The sequence below is a fragment of the Cryptomeria japonica genome, chromosome 10 (assembly GCF_030272615.1).
Source record: "Cryptomeria japonica chromosome 10, Sugi_1.0, whole genome shotgun sequence".
Classification (NCBI taxonomy): Eukaryota; Viridiplantae; Streptophyta; class Pinopsida; order Cupressales; family Cupressaceae; genus Cryptomeria; species Cryptomeria japonica.
Window position 1 is genome coordinate 881,877,089 of NC_081414.1, and position 19,005 is coordinate 881,896,093.

Genomic DNA, 19,005 nt, shown 5'->3' on the forward strand with positions numbered 1-19,005 from the left:
CCCATCATACGTTATCACCATTTATAGATTTTGCACATTCTTGAGCTAGATAGGAACAATCTCATTCATGCAAGATCCTTCACGCACACAAGGCTTACATGGAAACATGATTTGTTCTTCATTGCCATGCTAACTCATCACACAAAGTCACCGGTTGAGCCACATAGGCTTGAAGAACTTCAACCGAAAACCCTGAAGTTGAGACTACCGACTGGTAGTTGTACATCACTTCCATGTGTTAGTTCCCATAACCATATGCCGGTTCACCTTGAACAAACACACTTCTTCACTTTGGCACAAATTTTGGTTCATAGTGTTATACCGGTTCTCACCTCTTCAGCATATTGACATCAATGACAACATACAATGTCATTATGTCCTCATGCTAGTTCACATAATGCCAACAATCTCCCCCTTTGGCATTGATGCCAATATATAGAGATATCTCTCCGCTTCACATCTTCTCCCCCAACTTCTATAGATATCTTCTCTACTTCACATCTGCTTCCCCTTTGACAACAATGCCAAAGTGGAGGCACAAGCTTCCCTATTCCATTATGCTGCTCCCCCTGAGGAGTAGCATCCTTCAACACATCAATCTTGAAGAAAAAATTGACTATGCAATACCTGATTGATGTGGAGCATATACCTTTAGTTTACCTCCTAAAGGGGCAACACCCCTAATTCACCTCTTAAGTACATAAATGTAGCCTTTAGGAGAGGCTTGGTGAATATGTCTACTAATTTCTCCTTACTGGAAACATGTTCTAGTGTAATCTCTTTGTTCTGAACCTTTTCCCTCAAGAAATGATACTTAAGCTCAAAGTGCTTGGTTCTAGAATGTAAAACTGGATTCTTGGAGATATTAATTGCACTAGTATTGTCACAAAATATACTTACTGGTTTAGATATAGGAACTTTGAAGCCATTTAATACATGCTTCATCCAAATTGTCTGAGTGTAGTTCATGAAAGCTGCAACATACTCTACTTCCATTGTAGACTGAGAGATACAACTCTTCTTCTTACTCATCCATGAGACCAATCTACCACCATGAAAGAATGTACCACTAGTTGTGCTTTTCCGATCATCTATATTGCCTACCCAATCAACATCTATGTATACTTTCAAGTTGAAATCCTTGCTATATGGATACCACAATCCATAGTCAATAGTTCCCTTCAGATACCTAAGAATCCACTTGACTACAACCAAGTGAGATTCTCTTGGGCTTTTCTGGAATCTTGCAGTAATACCAACTGCATGTGCAATATCCAATCTGCTATGCACTACATAATGCAACTTACCAGTCATTGATCAATATTCCTTCTCATCAACCAATACTGAGTCATCATCTTTGGATAGTTTACAACCGGTCACCATCGGAGTACCAACCAGTTTGCTATCTTCCATGCCAAAGGTCTTCAACACCTCTTTGACATACTTAGACTAAGTGATAAAGATTCCATCTTTCATCTGCTGGATCTGCAGTCCAATGAATAATTTAATCTCCCCTATGCGTGACATTTCAAACTCTTTCTTCATCTCATCTGCAAACTCATGACTCATCTTGTCATCTCCACCAAAGATAATTTCATCAACAAATACCTCACAGATCAGGATCTGATATCCTTCAGACTTCAAGTAGATATTACTATCTTCACTTGTTCTCTCAAATCCAATATTCACAAGATGGGAATGCAAATGTTCATACCATGCTCTAGGTGCCTACTTTAGTCCATATAAGGCTTTATGTAGCCTACATACCATGTCACTATCTTCAGATAGGGAAAACCCATCTGGTTGCTCAATATACACCTCCTCTTCAAGTAAACCATTTAGGAATGCATATTTTACATCCATTTGATATACTTTGAAACCTTTGAAAGCTGCATATGCAAGAAGCATACAGACTCCTTCCAATCTGGCTACAGGAGCAAAGGTTTCTCCATAGTCTTCTCCTTCTTCTTGAGCATATCCTTTGCACACCAATCTGGCTTTGTTCCTAATCACTATGCCATCCTCATTTAGCTTATTTCTGAAAACCCATTTGGTACCATTGAAATTTTTATGCTCTGGTTTGGGTACCAAAGACCATGTACCATTTTTCTCTATCTGGTCAAGTTCCTCTTCCATTGCCTTCATCCAATCTTCATGTTTATGGACCTCTTTGAATGATTTAGGCACAAATTCAGAGATCATACATAAGTTTTCTTTGACCTTTCTTCTTGTAAGGATTCCTGCATCCTTATCTCCTATGATGTACTTAGGATCACGATTCAACTTGACATATCGAGGAATGGTCTTAATCGATTCCTCTTGCTTTTCTTCTTCATCGTCATCTCCATCAGTATTAGCATCTACATCTACCAATGTAGGAACACTATTACTAGTACTTGGTTGACTGACAACCAGTTCATTTACCATTTGGTCATTGCCGGTTTCCTTAGTTTTCTCAGAGGTTTCATCAACTCTTACATTGATTCTTTCCATAATTCTTTGAGTCCTATTGTTGAAACACTTGAGAGCTTTGCTCTTGGTGGAATATCCTAGGAATATTCCCTCATCACATTTCGCATCAAATTTTCTCTAGTGTTCACTCCTCTTGATGTAACATTTTCTACCATAGTCTAAAGTAGCTAACCACAGGTGTCTTACTGGTCCAATACTCATAAGGAGTTTTATCCTTACCTTTCTTGATGAGTACCCGGTTCATTGTGTAGACTACAGTGCTCACTGCTTCTCTCCAAAATGTGTGAGCTACCTTTCCTTGAATCAACATGGTTCTAACTACTTCAACCATAGTCTAGCTATTCCTCTTTTCTAGGCCATTTTGCTATGGAGTCTGGGGGCAGACAGTTGCCTCTTGATGCCATGTTCTTCATAGTAATTGTTGAATTCACCGGAAGTGAATTCCCCTCCTTGATCAGTTCTCAAGCACTTGATCCTTTTACGACTTTCCTTATCCACTAATGCTCTGAAAGCTTTGAACTTTACAAAGGCTTCAGACTTATCTTTCAAGAATGTGACCCACAGCATTCTTGAGCAGTCGTCAGTGAGAATCATGAAGTACCTATCACCCTGCACACTTCTAGTTTTCATAGGACCGCACAAATCAGTATGCACAAGATCAAGCAAGTTGTCAACAGTGAAAGATTTACCTTTAAAGGTTGAGGAAGACATTTTCCCCAATTGACACTCTCTGCACAAGGTATTATCCAGTTTTCTTAGCACCGACAAGCCTCTAACTACCTTGATCTTACTAGCCTTCACAATGTTATCAAAGTTTACATGGTAGAGTCTCGTATGCCATATCCAACTATCATCAAATTTAGCCATAAGACATGTACTTATATTTGCATTCAGCTAAAATAGGTTACCTTTGGTCTGCATGCCGGTGGCCACCAATTCACCATTCTTTCCTTTGATTTTGCATACTCCATTCTTGAATTCCAGAATGAGGCCACTGTCATTCAGCTGGGCAACACTCAGAAGATTGTGTCTGAGACCCTCAACCCAATACACATTGTCAACACTACTCTTTCCATTTAGAGAGATGGACCCTCTGCCTTTGACCATGCATGGTCCATCATTGCCAAAGCGAACCACACCACCATCATACTCTTCCAAGGATAGAAACTTTCTCCAGTCACCAATCATATGGTGAGAAGAGCCACTATCAATGATCCACTAATTGGAATTATCAAATCGGGAGACAAGAGCCTTCTTGTCTGACACATCTTCCTTGACATCAACAAACACAATATCTTTATTTTCTTCATCCTCTAATTCCTCATCTATGACACCTTCATCAACTGCCACAAAACAGTTTCTCTGGTTTCCTCCTTTGAATTTCTTGAACCTTTCTGGTTTGTCCTTGTTGTCGCCATTAGGATAGTTTACAACAATATGTCCTATCCGATTGCAAGAAAAGCATTTCAAAGGTAGCTTACCTTTGTATTTGCCAGTTCCTTTAGAAAGTTTCCTAGCAAGGAGAGCTTCAAATGCCATTAGAATCTCCTCATCATCCATTTCTCTGCTCTGTCTTGGTTCACCACTAGTACTAGCTTCTTTTCCTTTCCTGGATGGTACAGCAGAAGCTTTAAAAGCTGATTTAGTCTTTTGAACACTACCATCAAAACTATTTAGCTCATAGGCTGTCAACTTTGCAATGATAGAGTCTAGGGATACCTTAGTCTTGTCTATTGATCTCAGCTCCTGAATAGCAGCAACCCTTATTGCATTGACCGACAATAGGGATGTCAGGACTTTGCTTACCACAATGGAATCTTCTATTTTACCACCTGCACTCTTGATATCTCCAACAACAGTTTTGATTCTTATTCCATAATGTTGAATGGTCTCACCTTCAACCATCCGCATATCTTCAAACTTCCCTCTAAGGCTTTCTTCCTTAGCTTCTTTTACATGCTCATCACTGCCATAGATATTTTCAAGAGTATCCCATACCTCTTTGGGATTTACCTTATTTTAGACATCAATAACTCAATGTCAGATAAAATACTAATTAGGGCTTCCATGACTTGCCAATTCTCCTGCATCTCTCTCTTTTGGTCATCAGTGAGAGTACTGGTAGGGGCAACATAGGCATTCTCAACATAGCTCCAGTGTTGAGCACCCATACTTTTGATGTATATCTTCATTCTGTCTTTCCATATACTAAAATTTTCTCTATTAAACTTTGGACCTTCCCTCTTCATCATTAGACTGGGATCTTTACCTCAAGCGGTTAAGCTTATAGCACAAACGACCTGGAGGATGCTCTGATACCAATTGATAACTCAATGATGAAAGAATAGTACCAAACTAGTACTGAGAGGGGGGGGTGAATTAGTACAGACAAAAACACACTCTTAAACTAGTTTGTTAGCAGACACTATGCATTGACAGACAAACAGTAGCACAGGTCCTAAAACAGAGTACAACCGACAAAAACCTAGAATAATTGAGACAAGCATAAACTAGTTAATACCTATCTCCTCATATACTCTAACACTTCATTTCCATTTCACCCTAATACATGAACAAGTAATCTACCATCAAAGATATACATATGAGCAACTAGATCAACATGATTCACCGCTTGACAAAAAACAACAAAGCATCACATGAAGAAGACATCACACATGACACATATATTTTTCACGTGGAAACCCAACAGGGAAAAACCATAGTGGGGATGAATACCCACAAGCTTTTTTTTGAACTCTTTAGAAGTTTGCTCTATTAGGAGCCTTATCTGGTTAAAGATAGATACAATAGGTTCTGTTAGGAATCGATCCTGTTAGGGATCACTCGGTTAAGGGTTAAACCCTATTAAAGGTTACCTTGTTAGAGGATTTCAGGAACTCAATTGTTTTGAGTCACCTTGTTAAAGGATTTACAGCAAGCCAGTTAAAGCTACCCTGTTAAGGGATTTTCCAACTATTGAGGTGGTTAGAGATCAATAGGTATTACAATGATCTAGTAACAACACTCAATGCCAATGCATATCTGCTTAAGCTCCTCTTCATCTTCTGCACTTACACTCTGCAGGTATCACTTCTCTCCTTTTGGTCTGGCAAGAATCACCTATCCCTTCTCTTGGATACACATGCACAACTTTTGCCAACAACCTCAGAAAGAATCACAACATTGACGTTATAGGAAAACAGATAGGTTGGTAGCATAAAACCTAAACCCTAAAACCTGTTAGGTTAAGGAATTCAAATGGTTCAATCCTGACCGTTGAGCACACTACATTAAATGCAATAGTCTTGATCCAATCTCCATCGTCCATATTCCACCAATTTCATAGCAGCTGATAACCCATCATACATTATCACCATTTATAGATTTCACACATTCTTGAGGTAGATAGGAACAATCTCCTTCATGCAAGATCCTTCACGCGCACAAGGCTTATGTGGCAAAATGATCTTTTCTTCGTTACCATGCTAACTCATCACACAAAGTCACCACTTGAGCCACACAGGCTTGAAGCACTTCAACCAGAAACCCTGAAGTTGAGACTACCAACTAGTAGTCATACAACTCTTCCATGTGCCAGTTCCCATAACCATATGTTGGTTCACCTTGAACAAACACACCGCTTCACTTTGGCACAAATGCCAGTTCACAGTGTTATACTGGTTCTCACATATGCTGGTTCTCACCTCTTTAGCATATTGACATCAATGACAACATACAATGTCATTATGTTCACATACCAGTTCACATAATGCCAACATGCACTCTCTTCACCACTATGCTATTCACTTAGCAGTTCTACCCTCTTCTCATGTTGCTGGACCGCCTCTCCTCAGAATTGCACTTTGCAATTTTTAAGATCAAACTTTATGGTTTTCGCCATAAACCTTTCTACAAAACTTAGTAGATTTGAAAATCAAAACTTTCCAAATCTTCCCAAACTCTCTCTACATCCTCTCCAGCAATCTTGCCAACAACTTATCCTTAACTGCCTCTGCAACTCATAATTTCACCAAACTCTAGGTCATGTTCTCTCTTTTTAATGCGAACCAGAAAGTTTGCCAAAATCTCACCTTAATTGATTGTTAACTATAGTAGACTTCACTATTTGTTTGTTTGATGATATCTCTCCATGTTTGACTCAATTTTGGTCATCACATCCACCTTACCGATTACTATTATGAGATTCCTAGAGGATATCATCCTTCAACTTGTATCACCGATTCACCGATGTAACTCTATTATCTTCTGCCACTGGTTAGTGATCACTAAGGAGAGTGATCACTTGTTTGTCCAGAGAGCTCGGGTCATGCATAAGACTACTAAACTTCAGTCTGAGTCAACTCATGTGACCGCATCATCATGTCAACTACTTCATGTGGTGACTGCTTCTTTATCTAATGGGAGTCATGTTGTTTCTTATCTAAACATCCTTTAGCATATTGCTTTCCGATTGAAACTTCTACACTAACACACTTGTTAGTTGGAAACACTTCACTACCATCATATCACTTACTGGTCTGCAAACCTTGCATAAGTCAACACTAACTTGGGTACCAATGACTTCAAAGTTATTTGTGCTGAAAGACATTTCCTCACTTATTCCTCACTTACTAGTGAATATAAAAGAAATCTCATATACCGGTAACCATCCTATACCATTTGACATCCCCATTGCTTCTATTGACAATCTCTTGTTTATGTTAACCTACAGTTCATGAACTAATCTACCTGCAAAAATGTCATTCCACCTCATGAATTTTTCAGCATATGTCTGCTGGTATAGGTGAGGATAGTATTCATAAATTCTTATCCCATCAATCCAAGGTCTATGGTGTAAGCCATTCTATTTTCGAGTGCAGGCAAGCATATAAAATAGGTATGAGGACATACAAAAACCACTCATCCCCACAAATCTATTTAAGCTCTCATGTAGTCTCTTTGCAACAACTTGTCCCCAATCTAGATAAGCACTTCCATTCATAATGACTTGAATGTAGAAAAACATCTAGTCTTCCCAATAAAAGGCATGAGCATTTCCCTTCAATATATTTAATAAAATAATAATATCCCACACTTTTGTTATAAAATGCTCTCTAGTGAGTGGCCTCAGTAACCTACAACCTCCTTTTTGAATATTCAACAACTAGTTTCTAGCAATATGCTTCTATAGGTTCTTTTCTTCTCAGAAAAGAAAGAGTATGAAGTACCAATGGTCCAATCTTCATACGACTCTTTATGAGGAATTCCCATGGCTGCCATTATAGTCCTCCTATCAGTTGTCAACAACACCTCACCATTGATAGGCCTAATACACCTATGTTCTACATCATACCAGTTCGTACATTCTAAAACCAGCTCTGGGCATGGTACCGCAACAAGAAATGTAGCAGCCTCAATCAGACTACTTACAATTTTCTCCATCATGAAATTTTGGGCTGGATTCTTAACTCTTTCACAAAAATTAGTGAGGTCTACTTGTGCCAGTGAAGTGTCACCCATCTTTAGAAGTGAACTAACCAAATAGGAAGTATGACCCAATTTTGGCAGAGTTGGCCTCATGATGGCCCCTCTCATATGTATCAAATAATTTGGGGGATAAAATGAATTCCACTATACAACAAAGGAAACAAATGACAACTAGCTTATGAGCAAGAAAATACAGCAAAAGAAGAAACAATTGAAACTAACTTGATGCCGAAAGTGAATTTTGAAAACAGAAACAATACCTCTGGCTTCCTTCGCTTTCACAGCTGCTAAGAAGGTACTAGAAAGACTACTAGCTTTTGCAACAAAAATGAATAAAATCTCACTCAAATCCTAGCTAGCTGTACTAATTAAGTATGCTCGTGTTAATCAACACCTAATTTGATGGATATCTGACATGCATTTAATTTTAGGCCATTCCATTATATATCACACGAATTGCCATGATTGGTTGCCACAATTAGAAACTAACATTTTGAACTACTCTGAATATTCCCTTTCCCACTGACATTTTCTCTCCATGATTCGCGCACTACTTCTAAATGAATCCTCAAACTATGAATTTTGAACTTTGAACCTTGAACCAAGAACTGAAAGGTTCAAAGGTTCAAGTTCAAATCTAAGGAAGAATATAGAACTAAACATTAAACAGTCTTCACGATATAACAACAAAAGACAACAAACAAGCAAAGACATAACTGACACACAACCAGCTTTGAACCTTGAACCTTGAACCAAAAGTTTCAAAGGTTCAAGTTCAATATGAAATTTCAATAAAGCGTCACCTTTACCGTGAAACAAAGCCGCAAAGACAACTATCTTTAAAGTGTACTTTGAACTAAGGCAAGGTTCAATGATTGGAGTTCAAAAGAAGGAAATAAACAACCAAAAAGGAAAATGAAAATTAAAGGATGACTTTGAATTGATACTCAAGGAAAAGTAGGGAAGACTAACACTCATAAACTTGAGATTTGTGCTAATGAGCTGGATATCAGTACATGTGATTATGATGTATGTTGGTTCTACCCTGTTCCTAAAAGTGATGATGTTGAATATGAAGTCATCATTCAAGGTGAAGATGTTTCTTTTGGCATTAGGGATGATGTTCCTAAGCTTGAATGTTTCACTTGGGACCAACATGCCAAGTGTGATGATGTTGAGGAACAACATGTTGGTCATGCCAACATTCTTTTGGTTTCTCAACTTGATAGTATACCAGAGCTTCAAAGTTTCCAATTTGATGTGTTTGAAGAGCCCCCTCATGCTGGCCAAGATAGAGATATGGTATACTTTTTATCACCATGTGAGTTTGAGGCCTTTTCTTTTGGTTTCAACTCACGCCAAGAGGAGGTTGGCTATTATGGAAAAAAAGATGCCCCCTTGTATAAAATAGATTCCTTCTCTTTTGCAAGGAGTAATTCTTTTGATGCTAGACGACTCCTAAACCCCCCCCCCCCTGCTACTATGTGTATGCTTCATGCATCCTCTGATGTCTCAAGTGGCTATTTTCTATGCCTTCCCTATGGTGGCAAGGTAAATGGTGAAGTGTTCTTTCACCACATGAGTAGAATGTGTGATCTAATGCATGCATATAAGAGATTTCAACCATTGCAACTAGATGGTGAATGTAACAATGGTATGAGGGGGATCAACTCCTTCAAAAGGTTTCTCTTTGATAGAGGAAAAAGTATCAATTGCCTCTTATTGTAACAATGTAAATATTAGTTAGGTTTCTTGTTTTCCAAAAAAGTGCACGAGCATAGGCTGTTCCCCTTCAAAATGACTAATCTTGATCCATTGTAGGTTATAAAGAGAGTTTTCTTTTTTTTTTGTAGTTGTGACTCTGTGCCCAATGGATTACATAGGCTACTGATCTGTATGCTTAGTAGGCAAGCATGCTGCAGAGGTCACCAAAAATGTTGTCATTTTATGACACCCTTGGTCCATCAGTGAATCGATCAGAGATATGTTCTATAGACCATCGCTTCCTTAGTTGATCAAGGAGAAAACAATTTTATCATGAAGTATGAACTGTTGTCTTGCAGGGTCCTAGGTTCTCAAGTTTTCCCATCTTTGGTGACCCAGGTCTCGAAAGCTTCCCCAACTTCGGTGACCCATGTCTCCAAAGTTCCTAAGTCTTCTCTTCCTCAACCCCAGAACTCTAGAACCCCGAGGTTCCCATGTTCCCAAGTCTTCCCAACTTTGGTGACCCAGGTTTCCAAAGTTTCCCCAACTTCAGTTACCTAGGTCCTCAAAGTTTCCCCCAACTTCAATGACCTAGGTCCCTGAAGTTTCCCCTAACTTCGGTGACCCTGGTCTCTAATGTTTCCCCTAACTTTGGTGACCCAGGTCTCCAAAGTTTCCCCAACTTTGATGACCCAGGTCTCTAAAGTTCCTAAGTCTTGTCTTCCTCAACCCCGAAACTCCAGAACCCCGAAGTTCCTAGGTGATGAATACTAAGAGGGGGGGGTGAATTAGTATGCCAAAAACCTCTTCTCTAAAACACTTAAATAGTCTAAAGATAAACCGGTCAAATAGTTTAACAGACAGACTGGTTATCACATATGAAAACCAAAATGCAAATAAAACATTCACCCACAAAAGTAATACAGCCATAACACAAGATATTTGATGTGGAAACCCAAATGGAAAAAACCACAGTAAGATGGAACTCACAAGTCACTATTTGCAGAATAGAAACCAAATCGGTTAAGGTTAGACCGGTTAAGGTCTTACAATATTCTTCACCAGAACAGATCCTATTAGGAATCTCAATCTCAGTTAGGAGATAAGCCCAATTAAAGACTACCTTGCTAGAGGATTTTAGATTCACAGAGGTGAACCACCTTGTTAGAGGATTTTACAAAAGGCTTTTGAGCCTACCCAGTTAAGGGCTACAGACTTGTCAAAGATGTGAGTAATCAACAAGTGTTTGATCTATCTAATAGAACAAACTGCTTAGTTAGATCCAGTATAGCTCACAGTTAATGCATTCCAACATTACTTCAGTATTCTCTATCTCTCACTCAGTTAATGTTAGGGTTCCCATAGATACTGAGAGGGGGGGGGGGTGAATCAATATCTGACCGATAATGAAGTTTTCTTGAAATAGAACATGCAGAACATAAAGTAACAATATACCAGTATGCAAGAATTAATGTAAATAATAGAATCAAAAACATCCACATGAAAAGAACACCATAACACAAGATGTTTAACGAGGAAACCTGGTGTGGGAAAAACCTCAGTGGGATTTGTGACCCACAATATTCACTTACTGGCCAATAAGAGAATATTACTTACAACAGGGGCCTGCACATGCAGGAAGGCCAATTGCCTAGAGCACACTGCTCAATAAGAAGTCACACTGACTTACAATGAGGATTTACACAAATCCAATATTTTGTACTGCTTTACAATAGCATCTTCAATGCTAGATTCAGTACCAGTTCTTGCTCTGTTCTTTACATATACCCTTGACCTACAATTCACACATTAGGTCTACATATAATTTTCTTTATGCTTCCTATCCATATCCTACAAATGACTACAATGATCTCTTTTATATACAAGAGTCATTTTACAATTTTCCAAGTCGGCTTACAATAATAAACAAAATATTACATATCAAAAATCATGTCATCCTCTGTGCCGGTATACATATTTTCTTTTGTGCCAGTGTACATCTTCTATGCCAGTGTTGGTGTAGAGTGATCTTGCTGATGCCAATGCACTATCTTGCTTGAATAATGTTTTGCCGGTATAATGTCTTGCCGGTGCCATAGGATTGCAAGGTTGCTTGTGTAATGCTTTGAAGGTATAATGTCTTGCCGGTGCCATAGGATTGCAAGGTTGCCATCAATGACAAAACCTTCAATCACACACAATGTCTTATTGGAGTGTCCATATCACAACAATCTCCCCCTTTGGTATTGATGGCAACACTCATGAGAAATTTCAAAAAGATATCCAAAAAAAATGTGTAGACCAAAAATGTTACCAAAAATGTGAGAGCTCCCCCTGAGCATGTGATCCCCGTGTTTTGAATTTTCTCATCCTACTACTCCCCCTTTGGCATCAATGACAAAGGTTAGTAGATTTTGTAGTTGTACCAATCCCTAACCTCAACCTTGTAGTTGGGTAGTTATTATCTGAAGAATATCTCCCAAAATTAAGTTTATGCCATCCATAAACTTCTTACTGTCTTTTATTGTTGTCTCAGTTTTGTATACTATACCGGTGAGATGTTGCAAGTTCTTTGCTGATATTTTGCTTCCTTGTGTTCGTGCCTCTGAGATTTCCTTCTACAGAGATGCTAAATAGTCCAATCTTGGACTTAGTTTAGATCTCAAGAATTTTTCCTTGTTTATCATTTTCTCTTTCTCTCTTTCTAATTTGAGCAATTCTTCCTCAAAATTTGTTATCTTTTCCTCAAAAATTGATAATGTATCGAGTGAGTTAACAAAATTATCTGCAAGTTTATTGATCCCTTCCTATACCTTGCTCATCTTTTTGTCTACATCTATGGTAAAAAAGTTTGTCTTATAGGTGTCTTTGTAAAGAGTTTTGTACTCTTTCAATAAATTGCACAGTTCTAGTAGAAGTGTGTCAAATTCCCTGTTACACTTCTTTATTCCTTCCTCAAAGAATTTCTCTTTCTCTTTTTCTACAATTTCCTTTACAGATTCTACCTTTTTTTGCTCAAAATTTCTAGAATTATATTTACAAAGTGTATCCAACTGGCCTAAAGAATATTTATTGTCTATATTACAATTAGGAGCTATTGATTTCAAAAATGGAATTGAATCATCTATCGCTTTATAAGCTTGTGAGCTATAATCAGTTATTTTCTTGATAGATTCAAGTAATACCTTAGTCACATTTGATGGTGACCCAACAAACTGAGTGCCAGTGGAAGTGACCATGCTAGTATTGACCTCTGGTACGTCTATTTGTGTCTCCATCTCTTTAAGCACTAGTTTTCCTACATCATTTCTTACCGGTGGCATCTGTTCTGGAGCCTTTAGCTCTATTGGTTTCTCTGTTTGTGTTCCAGATTCCGTCTTTTTCTCTATATTTGTTGTCGGTTGCTCTGTGTTTCCTCTTACTGGAGGCTCTTTGGATATACTTGATTTATCTGTAGTATCCTTATCTACCACTATGTTGATTTTCTGAGTATCAACATTCATAGTATATAGGACTTCAGGATTAGGATTATTATCCTTTGTATCCATACTCTCAACTGCCAGTTGATCTTCTGTAATTGTTGTTTTTACCGGTGGAGTATTTAAAGGAGGTGGAGGTAAGTTGTCTCTAATCTTGATACTTGGTGGTCCACCAACTTTACCTTTCCCTTTGTCCTTCTGATATACCAGAATGGGCTTGGGATTCCTATATTCTTCTTGTTTTTCTTTTTCAACCAAGAATGTATCCCAACCATTTTCTATTTCCTTTGAAACTTCTGTAACTCTACCTACCATTAGTGAAATTTGCCGGTATGCAGTGGAAAAAACTGTCCAGTTGGCCTGAGCTATCAGATCATCAATTTCCTTAGTTGAGTTAACCGAGTATACTGCAAGTAATTTTTCTATTTTAATTTTCTTATCCAATTCAATTATTCCTTGCCTTCTCACCTCAATTCTTTTGTATAGATCATCAGGAATTTCATTTAAGACTTGCAACAAAAACTTTTTATACATGTCCATGTGTAATATAACACTCTCCTCAACTTGTCCTTTCTCATCATCTGATAGGGTGTCATAGATTTTCCCTATGTTTTTCAATTTACCTTCCTTTGTGATCTCATTCAGTAATATGTCAAGAGAGACCAGGTCAATGTTTGTCTTCTTCTTCTTTTTGGGGGTCAGCTTCTTCTTAGGTGTGACTTTCTTGACCAGAGATCTCACAGCTTGTTGCTTCTGTCTTGTCCTTCTAGGTGAAGGAATGGTTACTGGTGAGGGGTCTCTTTTCCTAACAACTCTTTTAAAAGTTGTTGGCATATCTCCTTCTGAGGAAGTACATACTAGTGATAGATGAGTTTCAGGTTGTTGGGCTACCAACTCATCTTCAGTTATGCCAGTTTTCTTTAATATGTCTTCCTTTATGATTTTTACTTGTTTAGATCCTTTCCTCACAAATGCCTCAACCTTTTTCACTCTCTTTTTAGATTGAATTTGACTTTCTATGGTCTCGGCACTACCAAATACCTCTTCCTTTGGTTCATTGGGGGCTTCCAGAAGTGCTTTGGCATAAGTTTCCACTATGTGGTCATCTGTTTCATACCCCATCTTTGTTACCCAGATTGTCCTTGGGATGACTGCTTCCATCCAGATCTCATCCTTTTTTATTACAAAACATATATCATCCTTGTATTTGTTGACAATTTCTTGTGATAGTCTGATTCTTTTATTCATTCTGACCTTTAGTGCTTGAAAATACTCATTGATATTCTTTTCTCTATTTTCACCCATGTTGTTGAATAAGTCAGATAATTGTTTTCCTACTGGTATGTCAAATCCAAAATCCTTGTTTCTTATACCGAGAGCCTATTTGGTTATATGTAGCATTAAGCATACAAGTAAATTTCCAAATCTAAAGGTTCCTTTCTTATCCTTCTTGATTTTTGCTAAATTGTCAATTAACTCATCCTTTAACCATTCATAGATTTCAACTTTTACATTGTCCTTAACCATATCATAAGCACTCTTTATGCATAAAATGGAAACTGAGTTAAGCCTATTAGCATGAGTTGCTTTGTAACCTAAAATCATGCTAACAAATCTAACATTTGTATCGGTCACATCATTAACCCTCAATGATCTCTTGTCGGATGTTGCACTAGTTAAGTTTGTTACTAAGTCATTGGAGACCTTCTTGGTTTTGTCGGGTCTGTTACCGGTGGAAGGTAACCCTATTACTACTTTCATAGCTTCCTTTGTAATTTTATGCACCGAGTCAAGCCAAAAGAATGAACCATGTACCTTGCTCAGAACTATCCTAACCACTTCCTTGGGAAATTCAAGAATGTAGAGGATTTCAGTGAATCCTAGGGCTTCAACAATTTTATGCTCAGGTTTCACATTTTTGGAATTGCCACATATAATAGACTTATACATGTTTTTAATTACTTCATCACCTAATTCCTCTATGTTGCAATGAATATACATTCTAGGGTCTTCTGCATAAACAACACCTTTTAGAATTTTTGAAAAAGCACCTGTGTTGTCATCTTTCTTAGCTACCTTGGGAACTAGCTGAAACATGGGCCTAGGTCATTTTATAACTTTGACTACTGTAGGGTTTGTTATGAATTCAAGTGCAGAGGAGGATGCCATGATGATAAATACCTTTTTCTGCCTTTGGATGGATTGATTGCTGAAGTGCTTTGCCTCTTTGCTTGGAATGCCTTAGCTTGAAAATATTCGTGCTCTCTGAAAGTTTGAATTCATGGTGAAATCAAATGGAGCCAAAAACCTTATTTTATAAAGTCTTTTCTGCTACCTACCACATTAATTGCTTGCCAGTAATGTATTAGCTTAACTTTATTTGTCGGTAATGAATGATTTTCAACTTCTTTTCTCTAACCGAGGGAATAATAGCACATGTGTCATTAGATTTCCAAACCCTCAAGATAATTTTCTTCAATTTGATGAAGAACATCCTACCAATGTAGCATTACTCTGTCCTATTGGTGGAGCATCACATTGTCCTACAAGTGGAGCATTTGTTGGTTCTACCCATGGAGAAGTATCCCTAATATTTAGATCACCTTTTCTAATCCATTGCTTTGAAAATTCTTGCTTAACCTCTTCAACCTTTTCTTTACCTTTCAAACTAGTACTTTTGTTGTCTACCGGTGTACCTTTACTTCTACAAAATTTAGCAATATGACCAATCTTGTTACATGCATAACAAGTTACATTATTTTTTTGAATATCTTTCCCATAACCTATGTCAGTTTGTGTTGTGTATTTATTTGATAAATGACCAAATCTTCCACAAACATAACATCTTACATTCATTCTACATTTTTTAGAGTTATGACCAATTTTGTTGCATTTGGAGCATTGACCGGTGGGAGGATTGATGTTCTGATAATTCCTAGATCTACATTCATTTGCCCTATGACCATATTTGTTACTGTTAAAGCATTTTCCATTGAATTTGTAAGTATTAGAAGGTCTTACCGGTTTGCTGTGATCCTGGGTATTTGTAGTACCAGAGCTTTCTCCAACTTCAAATCCAATTCCAGAAGTGTCACCTTTGGGTTTTTGATTCTTCAATAAGGTACCAAGTTCTTCTGAGCTTTTCTTGAATTTTTCTTTGTGTTGATATGTAGTTTCCAATTCCCTTTCTAGGATTTCTTTTTGTCTCATTAGTTCATTTGAGTCATTCTGAGTATGCATCAGATCTATTTTCAACATGTCATTTTCATAGTTAATTCCTGTGTTCTCATTTGTTGCATCACTTAGTCTTCTGGTTAATTCTTCTTCATTCTTCTTTCTGTCCTCAATCTCTTTGCAAAATCTCATAGTCATATCCTGCATTTCATTTTTTATTGTCATGATCTCTTGTTTCAATTTGCTTATCATATAATTTAGTGATTCCTTTTCATCATTCTCATTTTGCAAATTTTCACAAAGTTCTCTTCTCTTATTTCTTGTAACAATAAGATTTTCTTGAAGTGCCTGAATAATGTCCTAAGCTGCTTTTAAATCATCTTCTAATTTGGTATTTTTCAATTTTTCTGCATCATAGTTAGTAAGAGCTCCTTCAAGTTGCTTCATCAGATTTTCCATCTTTACCAGTGTCAAGATCTTCCTCAAGCTGTTAGGCTTCTGAAAATAGAGGACCAGGCTCTGATACCAATTGTTAGGGTTCCCACAGATACTGAGAGGGGGGGGTGAATCAGTATCTGACCGGTAATGAAGTTTTCTTGAAATAGAACATGCAGAGCATAAAGTAACAGTATACTGGTATGCAAGAATTAATGTAAATAATAGAATCAAAAACATCCACATGAAAAGAACACCATAACACAAGATGTTTAATGAGGAAACCCGGTGTGGGAAAAACCTCGGTGGGATTTGTGACCCACAATATTCACTTATTGGCCAATAAGAGAATATTACTTACAATAGGGGCTTGCACATGCAGGAAGGCCAACTACCTAGAGCACACTGCTCAATAAGAAGTCACACTGACTTACAATGAGGATTTACACAAATCCAATATTCTGTACTGCTTTACAATAGCATCTTCAATGCTAGATTTAGTACCGGTTCTTGCTCGGTTCTTTACATACACCCTTGACCTACAATTCGCACATTAGGTCTGCCTTATAATTTTCTTTATGCTTCCTATCCATATCCTACAAATGACTACAATGATCTCTTTTATATACAAGAGTCATTTTACAATTTACGACCTTACAATAATAAACAAAATATTACATATCAAAAATCCTGTCGGCCTCTATGCCGGTATACATATTTTCTTTTGTGTCAGTGTACATCTTCTATGTCGGTGCTAGTGTAGAGTGATCTTGCTGATGCCGGTGCACTATCTTGCTTGAATAATGTTTTGCCAGTATAATGTCTTGCCAGTGCCATAGGATTGCAAGGTTGTTTGTGTAATGCTTTGCCAGTATAATGTCTTGCCAGTGCCATAGGATTGCAAGGTTGCCATCAATGACAAAACCTTCAATCACACAAAATGTCTCATTGGAGTGTCCATATGCCAACAGTTACAACCTGATCTTCTCAGATAAGATCGCTCTTACAACAACTCATCAACCACCTTAAACCCTAGCATAACATAAACTTTTTCAGCAACAACCTAAAACCCTAGACATGATGTCCTTTTAAAGGAATCTGATTTCATGTCAATCCAATAGAATTACATTACAATTTCCTAGGTTCAATGAATCTAGACATACTCAGTAACATGACACAAGAACCACCGTCAGTGTGTTGGCACTGTCAAACAATCAGTGGATTGGTAACTTATCACAAAATGCCGGTTGGTAACTCATCATAGAGTATTACAGATTCATACAAAATACTGGTTGCCGGTTTGACACAAATGAAGACTGGTAAGAATGTGTTGTGCCACTTTTCTCCCTCATACCACTTGAGATCTATGAACCACTTGGGGTCGACATGCCTCTTCAAACCTGGAAACATATTCTACAAAATCACCAATAGTCTAAAGACTAGAATACAACATACTGGTTGGAACAGATACCGGTTGAGCTCTAGCTCATACATATAAAAGCGATCTCAATGCAAGTGTGTGTCCATCAATGACAATCACAACATAAACATCAAAAATTCCAACAATCTCCCCCTTTGGCATTGATGGCAACACTTAGGAAAATAAAATTTTGACATCTAAGTGTTTTACAGCAAAAACATGCCATTAACAAAATTGCTCCCCCTAAGCATATACACTATCCCTTAATCAATACAATGTATAGCAATTTTGCATACAGAACATAAACATCGAGATATCAAAGCCTAAAGCATATATCAAAGCATATATAAAAATTTTAAAGCCAGATACTTCTCCCTATTTTCTTCTCCAAAATAGATAGAGTACTTCTCCCCCTTTGCCAACAATGACAAAGTACCACTAAACAACCCTATTTCCATATTAAAAGAATAAAATTTTATGACAACAAGGAATAATACTTGTAAAAAACTGATTTATAGTCCTACAAAAATTGTTTCATTAATAGAGACTAGGACTCAAGTAGGGAGGTGGCCACTTCTTTCTCTGTTTGCATTTGGGATACTTGTTCTTCCATGGCATCAACTGTGCTCATCTCCTGCATAATTGTCAAGGCATCCAGGTTCAGATAACACTTCTAAAGAATTTGCAGATGTGGAAGTAAAACCAGTTGTAGCTCCTGCAAATCTCTAGACTGTGTACTGATCTCTTGCTCCATTTTGGCTAGCTGGATCTGAAATCGGTGAATGGTTTGCCCATAAGTTGCAAAGGAATCATAAGGTGGCTTAAATGTGCTTA